Source organism: Budorcas taxicolor, chromosome 12 (assembly GCF_023091745.1).
Source record: "Budorcas taxicolor isolate Tak-1 chromosome 12, Takin1.1, whole genome shotgun sequence".
NCBI lineage: Eukaryota > Metazoa > Chordata > Mammalia > Artiodactyla > Bovidae > Budorcas > Budorcas taxicolor.
Genome location: NC_068921.1, coordinates 46048878 through 46069966, shown reverse-complemented (window position 1 = coordinate 46069966; position 21089 = coordinate 46048878). Strand labels below are relative to the sequence as shown.

Here is a 21089-nt window from a genome sequence, read left to right as displayed (position 1 = left end):
GGGGGATATTGTTTGACATTAATCGTGTTACTCAGTCAGTTCCAAAAGTATCATCCTTAGTTTACTATAAAGGAAATATAATTGTGTAAAGTATCATATACACAATAAATAAAAATCAGAAACCAGAGACATTCCTGGAGAATGTTTTTTGTTTATTAATTGATTTTACCATGATAATTATTTTTTAAATCCTAAGGCTTGAACCATATGTTATTATGAGACATCTTGTAGAAAAGATTTCATTTTTTAGAGCATTATGGGTTTCAGCAAAATTACATATATGTGTGACTATAATATTATTAAATTCAAAAGATCTATGTTGCTTTGTAAAGAATTACATGCATATGTTAACAAATTACTAGTAACAAAGCCAGTGCTCTTTATCAGGGACAGTAAGTCCATTGTGAACTATCAGAACTGTGGTCTGTGTATTTGGGGATTCCTCAGGCACTAACTCAGTTAATGTCCAAAGTGCTGAGCATAAAAAAGCACACAAGCCTCCTGGTAGATGTGATATATAAATTATCTGATATCCACAGAATTCTCAAGGTGATTAGAATTCAAGCAAGAAAAATTATGGACACTGCATTCTTTCATATACATGGGAAGCTTAAGAAGGCTTAGGTAACAATTAAACATCTCTGCATAATTGACATAAAATATATTTCATGAGTTTGCTATTAGCAATATTTGGATCATAAATAAGGCTATAATTATTTTATCAGAATTTGTAAAACACAAATTCAGATGTATATTTCAATATGGGATAAAGTCTTGCTATATAGGTCAAAGTTTTGACTACTTTCAATCTCTATTATGATTTACTTACACTCTGAAGAAAATTTTTAGTAATAAATTGCATTCTTTCTGCCATCCAAAATGTTATATATAACACAGAAAACCCATTCAAACAACTCTATAACTCAGGAAAGGAGAAGCACTTGAATGACAATTATATATAGTTACTTAAAGCAAATATTGTTTTTTATGGGGTTATTTATTGCTTTTTCTTAATTATAATGTGACACTTTTTCAATTCTTTCATTAATCTTATCAATTAAAAAGATGAGTTCCTTAAGCCTAATATAAATAATCAATAATATTCTAATTTTTGTGCACTTACACTTGAATTTAATGATTTTTCTGATAATCATACTCTTCAATGAAAAGTTTTCTGTAAGACACCTTAATATTAATAGTTTTAATTAGATAATGTGAATTTTTCTCAAATGTAATCCAAAAAACACACGTAGATGAATCTGTGTTTCTATATGTTAATTGCTATCGGTTATCTCACTTGACACTACCCAAGACTTTTAAAATACCAAATCAAAGAGATCATCTTTTGCTAGTCTAACTCAACTAAATGAGTTCATTTAGTCCTTTGAAACATCTTTTTTTTTAACCTTGGAAACTAAATTCATAAATTTAAAAGCTAACAAAATAGCAAAATTAATGATGTAGAGAAAATATCAAAGAACAAGGACTGTGTTTAGTAAAATGAGGAGTCTAAGTTCAAGAATGGGAAAGGCAAAAGAAAAAGAACCAGAACTAACTGCTAATTTGTGAAATGGTCTATATCAGACATTTTGGCAGCTATAAGCACGTGTTGCTTCACAACTCATGAATGACACGAACACAGCCCTGATCCCTTCCCAGGAGTTATGAGTCTTTGAATTCTTTCTTGCTCCCAATCCAACCATAACTGAAATTATTCTGTATTCCAAAATCAGCTCAACTTAGTTAGGAATGAAAAAGGAAACTCACATTTCTTTATACTTGGCATGTACTTACTCATTTTTAATATTTTGTTAATAAATGAGCCAGATTTGTCCCATGAATTAGTTACCTAGCAGTCCGGTACTTAAATACTACTCAGTTACCCCCAAATAAATGTTGCTTCATTAGTATTTAGTAGCATCATTTCTATAAAAGTACAGAGCTGTGGAAGAGAAAAACAGAAAGCAGCTTAGAAACTATTGCTGAGCAAGAGGCTCTAAATAATTTACTTATCTGGATAAGTAAGGTAAATCAGCTCGTACTATACAGGAATGAAGTTCTCATTACTGATACTTCTGGTAACTAAACTCAAAATTAATAAGCTTGGTGGAAATTTAATGACTATATATATATATATATATCCAGTTCAGTTCAGTCACTCAGTCATGTCCGACTATTTGTGACCCCATTAACCACAGCACGCCAGGCCTCCCTCTCCATCACCAGCTCCCAGAGTTCACCCAAACCCATGTCCATTAAGTTGGTGATGCCATCCAACCATCTCATCCTCTGTCATCCCCTTCTCCTCCTGCTCTCAATCTTTCCCAGCATCAGGGTCTGTTCAAATGAGTCAGCTGTTCACATCAGGTGGCCAAAGTACTGGAGTTTCAGCTTTAGCATCATTCCTTCCAAAGAACACCCAGGACTGATCTCCTTTAGAATGGACTGGTTGGATCTCCTTGCAGTCCAAGGGACCCTCAAGAGTCTTCTCCAACACCACAGTTCAAAAGCATCAATTCTTTGGAGCTCAGCTTTCTTTATAGTCCAACTCTCACATCCATACATGACCACTTGAAAAACCATAGCCTTGACTAGACAGACTTTTGTTGACAAAGTAATGTTTCTGCTTTTCAATATGCTATATAGATTGGTCATAACTTTCCTTCCAAGGAGTAAGTGTCTTTTAATTTCATGGCTGCAGTCACCGTCTGCAGTGATTTTGGAGCTCAGAAAAATAAAGACAGGCACTGTTTCTACTGTTTCCCCATCGATTTGCCATGAAGTGATGGGACCAGATGCCATGATCTTCGTTTTCTGAATGTTGAGCTTTAAGCCAACTTTTTCACTCTCCTCTTTGACTTTCATCAAGAGGCTCTTTAGTTCTTGTTCACTTTCTGCCTGCCATAAGGGTGGTGTCATCTGCATATCTGAGGTTCTTGATATTTCTCCTGGCAATCTTGATTCAACTTGTTGCAGGAGCTGGATTTTATGGTGATTAACTCTTTCATGCCTGAATCTTACAGATTTATATGTCATGATTTGTGATGACGTTTAAAAATTATACCTTACTTTAAAGGTTTTCATAAGATATTTTATATATATATATATATATATATATATATATATATATATATGAATGAAAGTGAAAGTCACTCACTCATGTCTGACTCTGCAACCCCATGGACAATACAGTCCATGGAATTTTCCAGGCCAGAATACTGGAGTGGGTAGCTGTTCCCTTCTCCAGGGGATCTTCCTGATGCAGGGATCGAACCTAGGTCTCCCACATTGCAGGCAGATTCTTTACCAACTGAGCTATCAGGGAAGCGCTGTATATATATATGGTGGTTTAGTCACTAAGTCTTGTCCTGCTTTTGCAATTCCATGGACTGTAGCCTCCTAGGCTTCTCTGTCCATGGGATTTTCCAGGCAACAATACTGAAGTGGTTTGCCATTTCCTTCTCCAGGGTATCTTCCCAACCCAGGGATTGAACTCAGGTCCCCTGCACTGCAGGCAGATTCTTTACCAACAGAGCAACCAAGGAAGTCCTGGTGTGGCTCAGAGGTTAAAGCGTCTGCCTCCAATGCGGGAGACCCTGGGTCGGGAAGATCCCCTGGAGGAGGAAATGGTAACCCACTCCAGTATTCTTGCCTGGAGAATCCCATGGACAGAGAAGCCTGGTAGGCTACAGTCCTCGGGGTCACAAAGAGTCGGACACGACTGAGTGACTTCACTATGCTATACTATATATATAGTAGACAGAGTCAGTACTAATACTTATTTAACTGTTATTTGGACAGGTTAATAAATATCCTCCAAAACCTAAGTCCCTCACACATTGAATGCACATCTACACAATGTATGCAGCCAAAGCTATAATATTGAGTTCCTTCTACTGAACCCTAGTCTCTCATTTTTCAGTAGCTTCCACTTAGATGTTAAGCTATATCTTTTAATAGTTTAAAAAATTTAAAAAATGTCTCTCCAGCCAATCCAGACATCTCTTAAGAGTTCCAAATAATATCCAGTTGGAATTTAGGTGTCTCACAGGGACCTCAAAGTCCAGCACAAAACCTAAAGGGTCCTTCACCCTCTTCCTCCTGCCGACCTGTTTTCTTCTTACTTTCCTTCCCTATGGTTCTCTCTATTGCCCAATCCAATATCCTCCTTAATACACAACGAGGAAAGTGAAGCTTGATGGCTCCCTCCCTTTTTTTTACACACAAGCATGACTTTTGCCCTTCACTCTCTGTTCTTCTTTCATTGATTTTTTTTTTTTTTAAAATCTAGAAAACCTTACATCTTTTTCCACCTTCGAGTGGCATTTCTCTCTCTTTCCTGCCTTTAATTACTTATCCTTTAAGTCTTATCTTAGAAGTCACAGCATCCAGAAAGGCTTTTCAGACTCCACATCTATCCCTGCAGCTTCTCCCTGCCCCTCTTCCCAGAGGTTTTTACCATACCTTCTCCACAATCACAGCTGCGCATTGGTAGTCACTTTTTAAATATTTTCTTCCTTTTTCTGGGTGGTAGCCAGGAAGAGTGTGAACCACGCCTGCTTTGTTCACCACTGTGCTCCTAGTGTTCGTAGGTATGCTTGACACTTACGTATCAGTGTGTCACATGTTTGTGCCACATTCATGGTGCCCAAATGTTTGACACATTGCGATGCTCGCTAATCCCTGAAGGAATGTACTGGTGAGTTAGGACCTTTGATCTTGTGGATGAATGTCAAGTATTCCTATTGTTCTGACATTTTTCTGACATTGATGGGAGAGATTGGAGGAAGCAAAGGGTAATATGATTCCTACTAAGAAAGTCAGAATTACAAATTCTGGGGGAATTTTTATTTTTGATAGCTGAATGAACAGAATGTGCTTGCCCTTCCTGGCTGCATTTCTGTTACTTTTTTCCTTACACGTTTGACTCAAGATTTGGATTCTGTGAATATTTACCTACTGTAGCCTTCCAGGATCCTCTGTCCGTGGAATTCTCCAGGCAAGAATACTGAAGTGTTGCCAATCCCTTCTCCAGGGGAACTTCCTGACCTAGGGATCAAGCGTGAGTTTCCTGCATTGCAGATGATTCTTTAAGGTCTGAGTCACCAGGAAAACCCAACATTCACTTACACCCATTTAAAATTTATATTTAACTTCATGTACCAAAATCACATTTCTTAAATAACTCCTTTTGGTTTTTAAGCATTAACTTTATGCTTCTTTTCTGATTTGATTCTTATAACTTCAGATGGTTTAATCTCTTTATATTGTTTAGATATTCAATATATAAACATGAAGTATAACATGGGAGAATCGTGAATTAGTACTCTTTTATCTATGTCTTTTATAAATTTTCAAAAACTCTAAAAAGTTCACTTTCAAAGTAGCAGCTTTCTTTTTCATTCTAAGTAAAACTCGTCCTCTTAAATCCAAAAGTAATTGTTGAAATTAATGGGAATGTGGACCACAGTTCCTCTGACATCTTAGTATATCTGCAAGTTATGTTTGCAAAATCTTGACTCCACTTGAAAGTACATCTCTTTTATTTACATCCAATGTCCATAATCAAAATTGCTTGGCTTTTTATTCTATTTTTGACTGATCTCAGATCATAGAAAACCAAATGTTCTTCCAATAAAAGGACATAAAAGACCTGCCTTCACATTAGCAATGTTTTTGTTCCAATTTAATATCTTCTTTTCTGCTTCCTAGATATTTGAAGATACATGTTGAATTTTAAAATTATTCATTTATTCAACAAATGTTTATTGAGCGCTGATGAAATGCCAGGCACACTTATATGATGTTACTGCCTTAGCACTGGGAAGGGGCTTTACAAATAAATTAAACCTCTTCATTTTGCAAGAGAGGAAACTGAGGTTTAGTAAGGGTACGTTATTTGATAAAGATTACACCATGAGTTAGGCTTCCCAGGTGGCGCTAGTGGTAAAGAACCTGCCTGCCAGAGCAGGAGACTGGAGATGTGGGTTAGATCCCTAGGTAGGGAACATCCCCTGGAGGTGGGCATGGCAACCCACTCCAGTATTCGTGCCTGGAGAATGCCATGGACAAAGAAGCCTGGTGGGCTATAGGCCATAGGTTCGCAAATAGTCAGACACAACTGAAGTGACTTAGCACATGTGCACACACACCATGAGTTAATCAGAATTGGGAAAATAACACAGTCCGATTGCTTTCTCATCCCCTGTTTTCTTCCCAATTGTTTTTAGATTAGGATTATTAAAGTGTTGTTCTCGTAACATATGTTATTGTTGTTATTTTCTGTTTAGTAACTTACAGATCCTAAACCTTAATGATGTAGGGTAAGCTTATTAGTGAAATATGTATCTTTCTCTGTTGAGTCAAATGTTCCAGCATACATTGAATGCCCTAGTAATACACTTTCATTTGAACTTAGTGATATTACATAGTAAGTGGAGTTTTTGCTTATTAAAATAGTGAGGTGGATTAAGAATTCATATTTATTGAGACTTCCTGTATATACTAATTTAAAGGTAAGACACAGAATGGCTAATTAACATTCTTACTTTTGTACTATAATTTAATGGGGTTGCTGACATTTAAATTTAGATTTCTGACCCCAGAGTCTTTATTTTTTCTCCATGCTTTGCTGTGTAGATTTACATGTCTCTTTTCTAGGATAACCACTTGAAGCCCATTTGCTCATTGCAGATAGTTAGCTCATTGCCTGTTAATGGCTTCAACACTTCAAAACATTCTACTGATAGCAACTAGGGAATGGTGTGCAGTTGGGAAAAATGTTGTTTTCCAATTTTTTGCTGTTTAATCAGTCTTTTATCCCTATACCATGTTTATAGACACTTCTAGGCGTGCTGAGAAAAATATTCTAAATGAAGCATTTAAAATAACAATAAAAGAAATTAAGAAGTTAATCATATTTACCTAAAATATGTATCTACATCCCTACAGTTTAGCATGCAGTGAACTTAGGACAAATGCAAAATCAGACACAATTCCATATTCAGTTTAGTATATGACATTTAAAGAATCTCTTCATTCGTTCTATATCATGTGTTTGAACAGAGGTTGTTAAATGGTACCCCAAGAACCCTACTTAAACTTACCATATGAAAATCTATGTGAATGTGTTAGGTAGTTAGAACAGGCACAAGGAGTCCAGAATGGTGGTGGCTAAAACAAGGAAGGGAAAAGCCCACGAAAATAGAACAAAGGAAGGTCCAAGGACCGGAGTGAAGACCTCAGGTAGAAGAAATGCACTCCTGGCTAGCCCAATTTACATAGGGCAGGCCCAGGGGAAGGAACAAACGTATAAGAAGAGGAGCCAAAGGGCCAGGGTTCTCTCTCTCTCACTCTCTCTCTTTCTCTTTCTCTTCTCTTTGCATCTTTTGGGTCAGCATGCCCTCACGTCTTGAGGATGTATTTTCCTTTATTTTCTAAATAAAACTGAGCTGTAACACTTATCTGTCAGAGCTGTAACACGGCCTGCCTGAGAGCTGAGACACGGTCTGTCCAAGGGCTTTAATGTTTGTCACTTCATACTTTTGTTGTGATGAGGCGGAACCGAGGAAATTACACCTTCCCCTGACAAGTGTATTGTTTCAGTTTGATTTCACATAATTGTCTTATGTATTATGTATATTTCTAATCCTTAAAAAAGACCCATAAGTCTAATGTGGGCTTGAAAGTTCTCTAGACAGATCTACAGAATCTACCAATTAAGAAATGTTAGGAGTCAAGTCTAGATTCAAGTCTCTGCTCCATTATATTTTTTCTCTGTAGCAATTGCTTAACCTCAGAGGGTTACTGTGCATATTAAAGAAAATAACCCAAGTAAAGCACTTAGCATATACTGGGCAATAGTATGTACACAGTTAAGTTTTAGCTGTTAATATTAAATTTTATTATTATGAGTTAACATATTTATAGTGCCTAGCAACTGGTAAACAAACACTGAAGCTATTATTACTCTAATATATAATTTGTTTTCTTTTTATTTCAGAAAATCATTCTTTATTTATAGCACAGTCTTGATTTAGTCCCATAGTAAAGTGTTTGCCAAAATTTATGAGAAATATTTTTTGTTACTTGAACATAATTTTTTTATATATAAAATGTCTGTATATAGCTTCAAAGAGGGAGGCTTTCATTAAGTAAAAGGACAGAGTTGATTAAAACTGAATTCTGGGCTGCCTGCAATACATATTGACTATTTATTCACTTAGAAATGTGTAATCACAATAGGGATTGCCTCAAACTATTCTCCTTTATCTTAAAAAATAAATATTAGAATTATTTCTATGAACAAAACAATAATAAATTTACTTCTAGTCCCTTGGCACTGGTTTTGGTGTTTGGTAGTGTTTCAGTGCAGCTAACCAATTTAAACAACATTGATTAAGTTGAACAAAAGATATTGATTGAAAGCAGTAACCAATAAACAGGCTAATGTTCCACAGTTATCATAGGTCATTGTTAACTACTCATTTAACTAAGCAATAGGAATTATTATTATTAAATAGAACGTCTCAGAAATACTCACAAGTTTTAATATTTTATAAAATTTAAGAATAATTTTGATACTGAAATTTATGATTTCAGTATAAACATTCTTATTCTTTAAGAGACATTAAAAAGTAAATCTTGGTTTTGAATGTAGGTAGGTATACTTAAACTCCAAATGCTAAGGGTCCCATAGATTTTGTTGGAAATGTCTTATGTAATTTTAACTAATTATATATGAAAGCAGACACAGTGAGAAATTAAGTATGAAGTTGTCCAAAAATAGTATTAAATTGTGATTCATTAGACTTATATTTACATAAAGTTACTATCAATGTGTTATTTCTACAGAGCTAATTTTTCTAAACTCTTGGTTCCTACAGAAAAAAATAAATAAATAAAAAGCATAAGTGTCAGTCTTATATGTTTCTGTTATATGCTTCTGTTGAATTGTGACATAAAATAAGGTTTTGTGATGTAACTTTATTTCTATTCAATTGCCCAAATATTAGGCAAAGTAAAACCAAATCATTGGGCATAATTTATAGTATATTTGACATTATACTTCCTATGAAGAGTAATTTAGTAGGTGGTAGTCACTATGAGATTTCAGGGGATATAGGGAATATCAGGAAGAATGAATTGGAACTGGATGTTTAGAGGCAGGAAATGGACATCCTACAACTAAGTTGCTTTTATGGAGTGAAAAAGAGCAGTTATTAATGGAAGGTATAATAATATTTTGTTAGTATAAGTAAAATTGAAAAATTGAGTTAAATTGTCTTGTTCATGAACACATTTTTGGATTGGCTCGAATACTGTCTGAAGACCATAATCAAAGAATAGTGATAAATGGAAATTGGGACAGATATTAGCAGGGGACCCTAGAGATCAATGCTAGATCCATGTTGATTTAGCATCATAATTAGTGATATGGAAGAGTGGTTAAATCGTGTGTCAATGACAATCACAGAAGATCTTAATTTGGAAGGTGCAACATACATCTGTGTGGACAATGTAAATATGCAAAAGAGATTTAGGGACTCTAGAATTTCAGGATGAATGAAATGAGTTTATGTTTGTAAGAAAAAACAATTAATTTTAAGATTTGTTTTTAGAAAACACTGAAGAGCTCAACAAATAGCAATCAGAATGTATGACCAATTCCAACTTTTCAAAGTACTATAAGATTACTGGCTGCAGCAGTACAGAAGTGTCAGAGATAGGTCAGAAAATAGCGTGTCATTTTACTTGTATGTGTATATTTATCAATGATACTTTTTATTATTACTAGACAGAATAATAAGTTGGTTTTTCATCATGATCAAGACATTTTAGCTTTTAGACAATATATTATCACCTTCAGAATTAAGGAATATTTATTTTAAAAAAGTTTTTACTTTGAGTTCTTTTCAGCTTTATGATCAAGGGAAAAATTTGATGGCCTTTATATATAAGTAACTTGCTCACTGGAGGTTGTACTCATAGAAATTGTGTATAATGTCTACCAAAGCTGGAGACAGTTACCATTTAGTAATATAGATTTGTGGTTCATATTCACAAAATCTGTTCTCTCTTTTTGTATTCACCCTTTGATATTAAAAGTAGCCTGGTCAATTAAGAGAATGTTCAACAATATTCAGAGTAGCTTCTTTAAGTTAGAGCACAAATGTTTTATTTTATGAGAAAAGTTATTTATACTTTAAGAGTTATAAAAGTGGTCTAAAAATTTTAAATTACAGAAGAAGAACCTACATTTTAAAGTCTGTTCACTAAAGTACAGAACTTATTAACAAAATTTTAAGAATTGGTATGTAAACATACCATGATGGAAAGTATGTGATCAATTTATAGCATGTGTATGTCTAGACATTTGAGATATATGACAGCTTTTGCTGTACATTTTCCTTTAGAAAACAAAATGAAACATCATCATTTAGCCTATAAGTGTAAAAATGCTTATGGTGCATTATTCTACCTCCTATGGTTAGGGACAGAATGCAGACATGCCACAATAATGTTTTTTATTTCTACTGTTCGAACCATATTAATGAGAACATCATTTTGGAGAACTAATTATTTCTATTTGTCTTGTGTCACACTTTCTAATTCCCCTATATTAGCACAGCCAAAGCAAATTAATTGCTTTTCCAGCAGTTGAACCTTGTCCAAGAATGAGCTCACATTCCCTTCCAGTTTCCCCGTTTCTGGGAGAGCGTTGTGTCAGAAATTTCTCTTGATACTTAACATAGTCTAGAGAATATCTTTTCAGATTTCTGTGCACTCACTGGATGAAATTTATAAGTTTAAGTGACCCGCCAGGAAAGATAAAGTTCTTAGCTGCAAGATTATACATCAGAACAGTTAAAGTGAAATTAAAATTAAATGAATGAATCTCACTGAAGCAAAAAAAGCAGTAATTAATGGTTCCCTTAATTGTCTTCATAAAATATTTGCATGGGTCTAATTTGCATAATTTGCATGTATTAATTAATCTTTCAAAGGAATTTTGTGCTGAGAGAAGCCAAAAAATCTCTTTGTTTTATTTAACATCTAATGAAATATTTATCTTCTTTAATGAACTTCTCATCTTCATTAAAATAAAAATTGCACAAGTTTGTATGTTTTAAATGTTTTTATAATTGAAGTATTCAAAAAATCTCTTTAGACTTACAACAGCTGAAAAACAAACACATTATTTACCATTCAGTATCATTTTACAACAGCAACAGTTAAAAAAAAAAGTCCAATTTCACTTTCTCAAAGGTAGCAAGGCATTTGGTAAGTGGATAAATGAATATAACTATTTAGTTTTAAAAGTAAGATTTATAAAGATCTGATCACTTTTTGATGGTAATGCTATTTTCATGGCTTAAATAGTGGGCAACTAGAGGGTATAAATATATATAAGAAAAATCAGTATGTTTAATTATTTGGGAAATGGTTCATTGGTTGAAAATATTTTAGCTGTTTCAAATAAATTAGTCCATTAAAACCTACTTGCTATTTTTAACAACTGCTAGATTGACGGTATTTGCTGGCAGAAGCAATACAGTGTTAACTTTATCCTAAACTTTCCCACTGAAGAAAGGCAGCAGGGGTTTCTTCTCTCACAAACTAAGAGATCATAGTGAAAAGCAAGAGATGTGCCTTGGAAGGAATGAAATCCAAAATTTTATCAAGTGGCGAATAGTATGCATTCAAAAAAGCTGAGGAAGAGAATGAGAGACCCAGGAAGTTAAAGAGATGTCAGGGAAGGGGCACTGGTCACCTGTGAATGGTACTCATTCTTTTTGATGCAGCCGTGATTCAGGATATTACAAAGAACATCAATTGACTGTCCTAAAGCAATTTCAAGTTTGCACAGCTTTTTCACATACATTGTTTTTGTTGATCTTCAGTGTGCCATTTTATATTTGAGGAAACTGAGTAACAGGGTGATAAAGCAAACTGCTTTGAATCAGACTGTGAACTCAGGACCTCTGAGTCCCTTTGATGCCATATACTTTACTCTTATTTGAACATCCATCTTTGCATCTTATGATAATTTACAAAGTGGATGTGACTAACTCAGTGTTCAACCAGATAATGAGGGTGGCATAAATTTATAAGGATTAAGATTCAAAATGCAAATATATACTAGTTCTTCCCATGTAAAATTTAGTAATGTTTGACCACGGTTTCCTGTATGATTCATCTTCAGGGAAGGAAAAAGGAATTTTCATTAGGCAATGGTTATTTTTTTAGCCCCAAAACTACTCTCATAATTTGTAATTTCTCATGGAGTTTTCTCTCATATAAAGAGAAAAATAAATCCATTAGGTCATAAAGATAATTATTAATCAGTTACAAGGCAATATTGATGACTTATTTAAATAACTGATTTCTAAATGATTAGAATTAACACCAAGATGATTTAGTCTAGGAGAGTAATGCGGGACTGGAAGCTAATCTCCTATCAACACACTCATTCATTACTGTTGTGAGGCTAGGTAACTCACTTTAACTGCTAAGACCTACTGTATTGCTAATTTTTTATGCTGTCAAAATGGCAAGGACATCAGATTTTTTATGAGTATAAACATACATGCACATACATGCAATTATGTTCATGGCCAATTATGGATATGTGGGTTCTGGATTCAGACTGCCTGGGTATGAATCTCTACTCTGCTGTTTATTATCTGTGTACCATTGAGTGTGTAAGGTAAATGACTTGATTATGAGAATTCCTTATCATAAAACCATAAAAAATGATCATGATGTTCACCTCAGAGAGTTTTTATAGAGAATAAGTGAATTAATATATGTAAAGAACTCACAAGTAAGTAGAGGTTATTCTATAAGAATTTGCTATTTCTACATTATGCACAAATTTAATGTAATAGTATTTTCAATCATATCCATTGTTGATAAACATTAAACATTATCTGGATTTTTTTAAATTATCTTATTTTCAATATATGACACATTCTTTTTCTTTTAGCATGGTTTAAGCTGGAAAATGCAAATTATATTCACCAGATTTTTCAAGACACTTAAATTCATGACAAATTGTGAGTTCAGTGTTTATGTTAACTTAAACAATATGGCTTAAAGAGATTTATTTTCAACTCTATATGATTATTTATCACTTCCCAAATATAACAAAAGATAAATGATTTTTTACTCATTTAAGATGGAAATATTAGAGTTTCTTAATATTTTATTGCATTTTAGCAAATTTCTCCTAATGTGGTTTGTATTTTCATTTAGTGTAGAGTATCACAGACTCTTTTAATTCATAGATAATCATACTCCAGAGATAGTAAATCTCCAAACATAGTTCCAACTAAGCTTACTAATTACACCTATAAAACGATGAATGATGGCTACAAATTATTGGATCTGACTCTCATTCTTTATTTATTTCTCTCTGGGAGAAAGAGCACTGGATGGGGAGATTTTAGGCCATAAATTATTCCCATACATAATCAGGTGTGCTGTATTTAATTTTGATTCTATACTATGGTTTTACATTACTTATGAAATTCCCATTGTAAACAAATTAAGAACTAATTATTTCATTTTCATGATGAAATGATATTTGCTTGTATTAATCATTTCAGTGTGTTTATTTTTTTCTTCATGGTTTATGCTACTTAATATAGTTTCAGATCTACCTTGTTTCAAGTTGTCAATTTCTGGACTCTTCTTACAGGTTTCTCCATAGTGATACATAAAATCTCACAGTCTAGACTTTATCTCTAGTTTAAATTTTGGGAAAATAGATAATTTAACAAATGGAAAAGATTTATAATAAGACAGAAGGGATGAAAAGTACGTTCCTCTTCTAAACCCACAGATAGTTCTGGGTTCAAGCCAACTATTGTCCAAGTATGACCATAAGTTCAGTATTACCATATGCGTTTTCTGAGGTAATTCAGAAATACATATTTTTATCTAAAGTGACAGATTTTAAAAACAATATGGAAGCCTTAACAAGGTAAACAAGTTCATTTGTGTTCTCTGATAATAGTAAATCAGGAAAACTTCTCTCAATCAAAAAAACTCACAGTGTGTCAATTTTCAATATATAAACCACATTGAAAATAACAAATCACAAGTAAAAAGAACAGTTCTCCAAGCTTTTTCAAGTGAATGCAATGAGTTCTCCTACCTTTGAATTCAGACATACTTTTAAGATAGAATCATGAGACCTCTCTGCCTATACTTTTTTCAAATGTGTGCAGTTCAGATTTATTTGATTTTATCAGACACTTTAGTGGTGTGATTATTGTGAAGCATTAAAAATGCCTCTTTTTTTTGTTTTAACAATTCTAATCTCTTAATTTATTAGCATGAGAAACATTTAAATATATTGCAGAAAGTGTTAGTCACTCAGTCATGTCTGATTCTTTGCAACCCCATGGACCGTATCTCACCAGGCTCCTCTGTCCATGAGATTCTCCAGGCAAATATATTGGAGTGGGTTGCCATTTCCTCCTCCAGGGTATCTTCCCAATCCAGGGATCGAACCTGAGTCTCCTGCATCTCCTGCATTGCAGGTGGATTATTTACTGCTTGAGCCATCAGGGAAGTCTCAAAGCATTGATTAATTATACATTATAGCTCCTTGGGTTTTATTACCCAAAGAATTCAGACTCAATCTTGTTTAACATATCCAAGAGTGAAGTAAATGTGATAAATAAAAAGAATAATGTTAATGGCATGGCACTCATATGCTTATGGTCTTTTAGAAGAATTTTGTATAATTTTTCATAGCTTTCCCAAGTGGGATCTTATTGAGATGTGTGATATATTTACATTAACTTTCCAAGATTTATCAGCAGTAGAATCAAAATGTGACTAAACTAAACTATTCTGTATATCATATAACCCCACTATTTTTAGACAGTTTAATGTAGCCCTACAGTGAGTTGCAATGCAGGGAAACTTTAATGAGTGACTTATTGCTCCCTGTTACACCCATTAATGTATCAAAGGAGGGCAAGGTGGCCCCATTGCATTGAACTTATTTGAGGGCAGGCTAGACAGAAACCTCCTCACTCGCTCTCAAGAAGTTACCTTTGTCAAGTCCAAATTCAGAACATGGGATTTGTCATTACCAAGTCATGGCCCATACCATGACAGACTATCCATTCAAAAAAAGTGAAAACACTAAGGAAGATGAGCTATCTTGGTAACAACAGAGCAAACATTGTTTTGATCCAAATATGGGAATAATATTTTGTTTAGTTTTCACATTGTCTCATTTTATAATTTCACATCCACAACAATCTTGACTAATTCCAAAATACTGTTAACATTGATGTATACAGTGAAAAGGTTATAAAATTAAAATGTTATGAAAATTGATGCTTCAGTGTCTGTAAATAAACATACACAAACTAGGTGAATATTTTTAGAATGTTTATATACTTATATTGCAGTATAGCCAGATTTGAGGGGTTTTGTTTTTGCTATAGTAAGATCACATAAACATCATGGCTAATTGCCCACTTTGGTCTCAAATGCACTTCTTATTTGCCTTGTTTTCAATAATATTTTAAAACACAATTCTATTATTTTGTAAGAAAATTAGAACACAAGCCTTTATTTAAAGAAACAATTTACATGAAAAAGCTGTGTTTTATCACAACTCAGTTGGCTCCTTTGCCTGGTATTTTTACAAAACAAAGGTAATACAAACACCTTTCCCATTATTTTCTTAATGTAAAAATTTTATAGTCAACAAAGGAGGGAAATTTTATCTCATCATTCCACACTTTTATATTTTAACACTTGTGGTGCTGTAACATGAAACATTAGGGAACAAGTATGCATGCACATTTACCAATATTTAATGAATCAGTGACTGTTTCCATTCAGTTCAGTTCAATTGCTCAGTCATGTGTCTTTGCAACCCCATGGACTGTAGCACGCAAGGCTTCCCTGTCCATCGCCAACTCCTGGAGCTTACTCAAACTCATGTCCACCGAGTCAGTGATGCCATCCAACCACCTCATCCTCTGTTGTCCTGGTCTCCTCCTGCCTTCAATCTTTCCCAGCATCAAAGTCTTTTCTAAAGAGTCAGTTCTTCGCATCAAGTAGCCCAAGTATTGGAGTTTCAGCTTCAGCATCAGTCCTTCCAATGAACATTCAGGACTGATCTTTAGAATGGACTGGGTGGATCTCCTTGCAGTCCAAGGGACTCTCAAGAGTCTTCTCCAGCACCAAGGTTCAAAAGCATCAATTCTTCAGCACTCAGCTTTCTTTATAGTTAAACTCTCACATACATACATGTATACTGCAAAAACCATAGCTTTGACTAGACGGACCTTTGTTGTGAAAACTGAAAATAATGAGTGATTATTGTTTTTTACTATTTGCAGCATTTATGATTTCTCAATAAAGTAAGTTAGCAGTATGACAAACATGGGCCTCCCTTGTGGCTGTCGGTAAAGAACCTGCCTGCAATGCAGGAGACCCAGGTTTGATTCCTGGGTTGGGAATATCCCCTGGAGAAGGAAATGAAAACCCTCTCCAGTATTCTTGCCTGGAGAATCCCATGGACAGAGGAGCCTGGCAGGTACAGTCCATGGGGCTGCAAGAGTTGGACATGACTTAGTGACTAGACTACCACCATGACAAACATACAAAGATATTGTTTACACAGTTTTCTTCTTTTAATTTTGTTTTCATCTTTATTGTGGCTTGTGTTTTCTCCCTCTCTAAACATTAACTGGAGGTTTACATTTACATATGATTAGGCTAGTAAGTATAGAATATAAAGGCATCTCATGAAGGAAAGGGATTCCCTGGTGGCTCAGACAGTAAAATGTCTGCCCACATTGCGGGAGACCCAGGTTCGATCCCTGGGTTGGGAAGATCCCCTAGAGAAGGAAATGGCAACCCACTCCAGTACTCTTGCCTAGAAAATTCGATGGATAGAGGAGCCTGGTGGTCTACAGTCCATGGGGTCGCAGAGTCGGACACGACTGAGCGAATTCACTTCACTTTCACATGAAGGAAAATACTAGAAGTGCCAAAATCGTGAATTTAAACTGCAATGAAATCTTAAAATTGCTGTTCTCATTACTTTCAATTAAGTATTTTTCATCTACTCTCTCTTCCTAAAACTCCTGTAACTTTACACCTCCTTGCAATTACTCTAAAATCTCCTCTGCAGTAAGGAATGGAAAAAACATAAATAAGTGTGCCTTTTCAACATAGCTTACAGACTTTGCAATATGCTTTTCTGAAAATTATCTCACGAACATTTGGGTAGAACAAAAAATTTAAATGGTTGTCTATGAAAAAATAAAGGTCATTTAAAATATATATAACATGTACATATATCTCAGAGAAGGCAATGGCACCCCACTCCAGCACTCTTGCCTGGAAAATCCCATGGACAGAGGAGCTTGGTAGGCTGCAGTCCATGGGGTCGCTACTAGTTGGACATGACTGAGTGACTTCACTTTCACTTTTCACTTTCATGCATTGGAGAAGGAAATGCCAACCCACTCCAGTGTTCTTGCTTGGAGAATCCCAGGGATGGGGGAGCCTGGTGGGCTGCCGTTCATGGGGTCGCACAGAGTTGGACACGACTGAAGCGACTTAGCAGCAGCAGCAGCACATATATCTTCTTGAATTTTCAAAGTCCATGTTTAGTATTTTGCTGAATCTAAAAGCCCTGCAATAAACAATGTATTGCTTTAAAACTAATATATTTGACTAAAAAGTTGAACTATAATTTAACTTTAATACTAATGTAGTTTTTATGTTTTTTAGTATTTAATCTGCTGTAACTAATTCATTTTAACAAATGCTTATTAAGTGCTGGGGCCAGAAAAAATGCAAAAAATAACTTTTCTAAATAAGTCATATTTCCATGAGATATAAAGAAGCATAAATAATTCTAATAAAATACATATTGAGTTAATTTCTATTGATAAAATTGTGGGTATCAGGGTGTTCAGGGATGGTCGGGACTGTAATTCAAATTTTACTTATATAAAAATATTAAATATTTATGTATCAAAAATTTTATAAGAAACAGGAATGATTTTAACAAATTAAAATATGACTGTATCATGTGTCTTCACTTCTCTTTCTTTAGAAATTAACATATATCATAAACATTTAAGGTAGCCAAACTTCCAAGTTTTTCAAATGTAATTCACTTTTAGACTTGTTTATAGGAACTCACTATTATACTATTGGGAACATACATGTTCCAAGACTTAAAATTAATTTAATAGATTACATCTGAAATTACAACATTTGACTTTTTTCCTGAAAGTTGTAAAAGAGGTATCATTCTCTTTTCATGAATAATACTTTGATCTATTGCTTCTGAAATGTAAACAAAGTGCTTTCAGAGCACAAACAAAGCAATTATTCCAATTGCATGATTGATGAAGATTCATTTAAGTCTAGATATGTAAGTCATAAGTCTAAATCTCTGAGAAACCATATTATTGACATTTTATATAAATTTTGAAAACAAAAGGAATAAATATTACAGCTGCTTCTGTTTAAGACTCTCAACAGATTCTTAAACAATATTTATTAAAATAAAAACCTGCTCCCTTGCTTATATCTGAAATAAAATATATTGTGTTAGTAAAAAATTCATTCAGATTTTTCCATAACATCTTAGGAAAAAACCTGAAAGAACATTCTGGCCAACCCAATACTAAATCTTAAATATAAACAATATTAACATTATATAGGAGAAGTTGGTAAAGAGTGAGAATAAAGAGGTAAAGAATGTAATGAATTTGGAAGTGAGTGAGGTATTGAAGATTTAAACTTTGGTATTGTGCAAGAAATAGATTGGAGGTTGAAATACAAGAGAAAATCAAAATGCAGGGCTTAGGAAATAGTGATTGGTGATTTGAAATCGATAATCTAGAAAAGAGATCCAGGTTAAAGCATAGGATGATGAGTTTGCCTTCTTGCTTCTGGTTTTGATATGACAGCTGAGCAGTTCAGCAAGCTGAAGTACCCATGTAGGTAGACACAGAGCTGGAGCTTGAATGAGGTAGTTTGAATGTAAGGTCTAGATAAGAGACACAGCTTTGTGCACCATTAAAGTCTTATGTAGGAAATATAGAATCTCTTTGCATGATTTTGATATTGTCATTCTTCTAAAAAAGGCTACAGTATCAAGCCACCCTCCCCACACTGGAAGAAGTGATTGTAATAAGTAACAAATGCAACATTGGGAAGCAAAGTATACTCAAATGGTTATGAGTTAACACATTCCTCTCACATTGCACCATCCTTATTTGTAATGAATGACCCAATATATATATATATTTTTAAACAGAGAAAACATAATGTAGCTTTTTTTATGGCAGTTAGAAAGGATGGATTACTCACCACTGAAGTTTGTCCATTAAAATGAGTGTAATAAAACTGGAACAAAATATTTACAGTGTTATGTTATACACATAAAATTAGAATAAAGAATGCTAAAAATACATAGTGGTATATTAGATAATTCATATTTTGCCTTAGTTGTTTTGCATCTTTGTTGATTCTGCAGAATTTACCTATGACAAAATGTCAATTCAGCTCTTGCATTAAGAGACATGTATTTTTCATGATACTGTTGCATATGGCGATATGTTGGATACTAGTCCTTTCAAGTAATCAGAGTACATTGAATAGAGTCATAAACAAAAAAAGCAGCAATCGTTTACCCTCACTGTTAGCTTTACCCTCTAATGCATGGACATTCTTTGCAATCATTTGAGCAGCATAATACGTTCTTACTTTGATGAAGGGAATGTAAAAATTACATTTATTTGTTTTTAGACTTAGTAAGTAAAGAAGTGCTCATATAATGATATTCCAAATTATCATAACATATTAGTATTATTTTAAGCTTTAAGAGGATTATGATTTTTCAGTACATAAGGCATTTGGTAATAGAGTCATCAAGTCTCTGATTAGAGTTCCAGCATTTAGTGAATCCTCATCTGAGTAGAGAAATCCTAAAACACAGAACCTGTTAAATAAGCCTGTTAAATAGGGAATGCTTCATTCAGACACCATGATGATACCAAAGACTGAATGAGAAACAAGGAAGCTTTATTATCCAAGACTTACAGCTTTATATTTTTATACTAGACAAGTAGTTTAGGGTTATTAACATAAAATAGGCTGAACAATTGGGATGTCCAAGTGTCACTAGGAAATAGCCTTGAAATTAAGAGCAGCATTTAGGCCCTGCTGCTGCTGCTGTCGCGTCAGTCATGTCTGACTCTGTGCAACCCCATAGACGGCCTCCCGCCAGGCTCCCCCATCTCTGGGATTCTCCAGGTAAGAACATTGGAGTGGGTTGCCATTTCCCTCTCCAGTGCATGAAAGTGAAAAGTGAAAGTGAAGTCGTTCAGTCATCTCCGACTCTTAGCGACCCCACGGACTGCAGCCTACCAGGCTCCTTCGTCCATGGGATTTTCCAGGCAAGAGTACTGGAGTAGAATGCCATTGCCTTCTCTGACTTAGGCCCTATGCTAGGGAAATAAATATTTTACTCTAAGGAGTTTTGATGCAGTTCTAGATGAATTCCTTAAATCCATAATCCTTCTTGAAATCTAACCTTAATTCAGGATATAATGATGTACATGGTGCTATAACTTAATTTATTCATGTTACAGTTGCTAGTTAGGGGAAAATTAGGCAACAGTGACAGTAACCACAGCCACAAGCTATTAATTTTAATGGAAATAGTGGGCTGTGCTACAATGACCCAGGGCAAAATTTCACAATGGGCATGAAATATACATATATCAGCATTTATTTTCTTTCTAACTATATGCACATTTATTATAACATATTAAGATGTTTATTTGTAGAGTTTTTGTGTTTATGCTTTTGAAACTGCATTTTCAAAAATTGCCAATCTCATGGAATTTAGCATATATTGAAAACTAATAAACACAAATTGTAAGTCTAGAGTGCTCAGATGTTTCCAGAAACTCTTTGTCTACAGGGACAGATAATTTATAAAATGCAAACTTATCTATTAGCACTGCATATTTTGGTGATAACACATTTTGTCTTTTTCTTGTTGCTTTCCATTTTAGAAA

At 34.2% G+C, this 21089-nt stretch overlaps 1 protein-coding gene across 1 annotated transcript in view; it reads left to right on the top strand.

Annotated features, from left to right (window-relative positions):
- The window catches only part of DACH1 (dachshund family transcription factor 1), a 468151-nt gene that overhangs the window by 433808 nt on the left and 13254 nt on the right, over nt 1-21089 (top strand). The gene's annotated exons all lie outside the window — the stretch shown is intronic.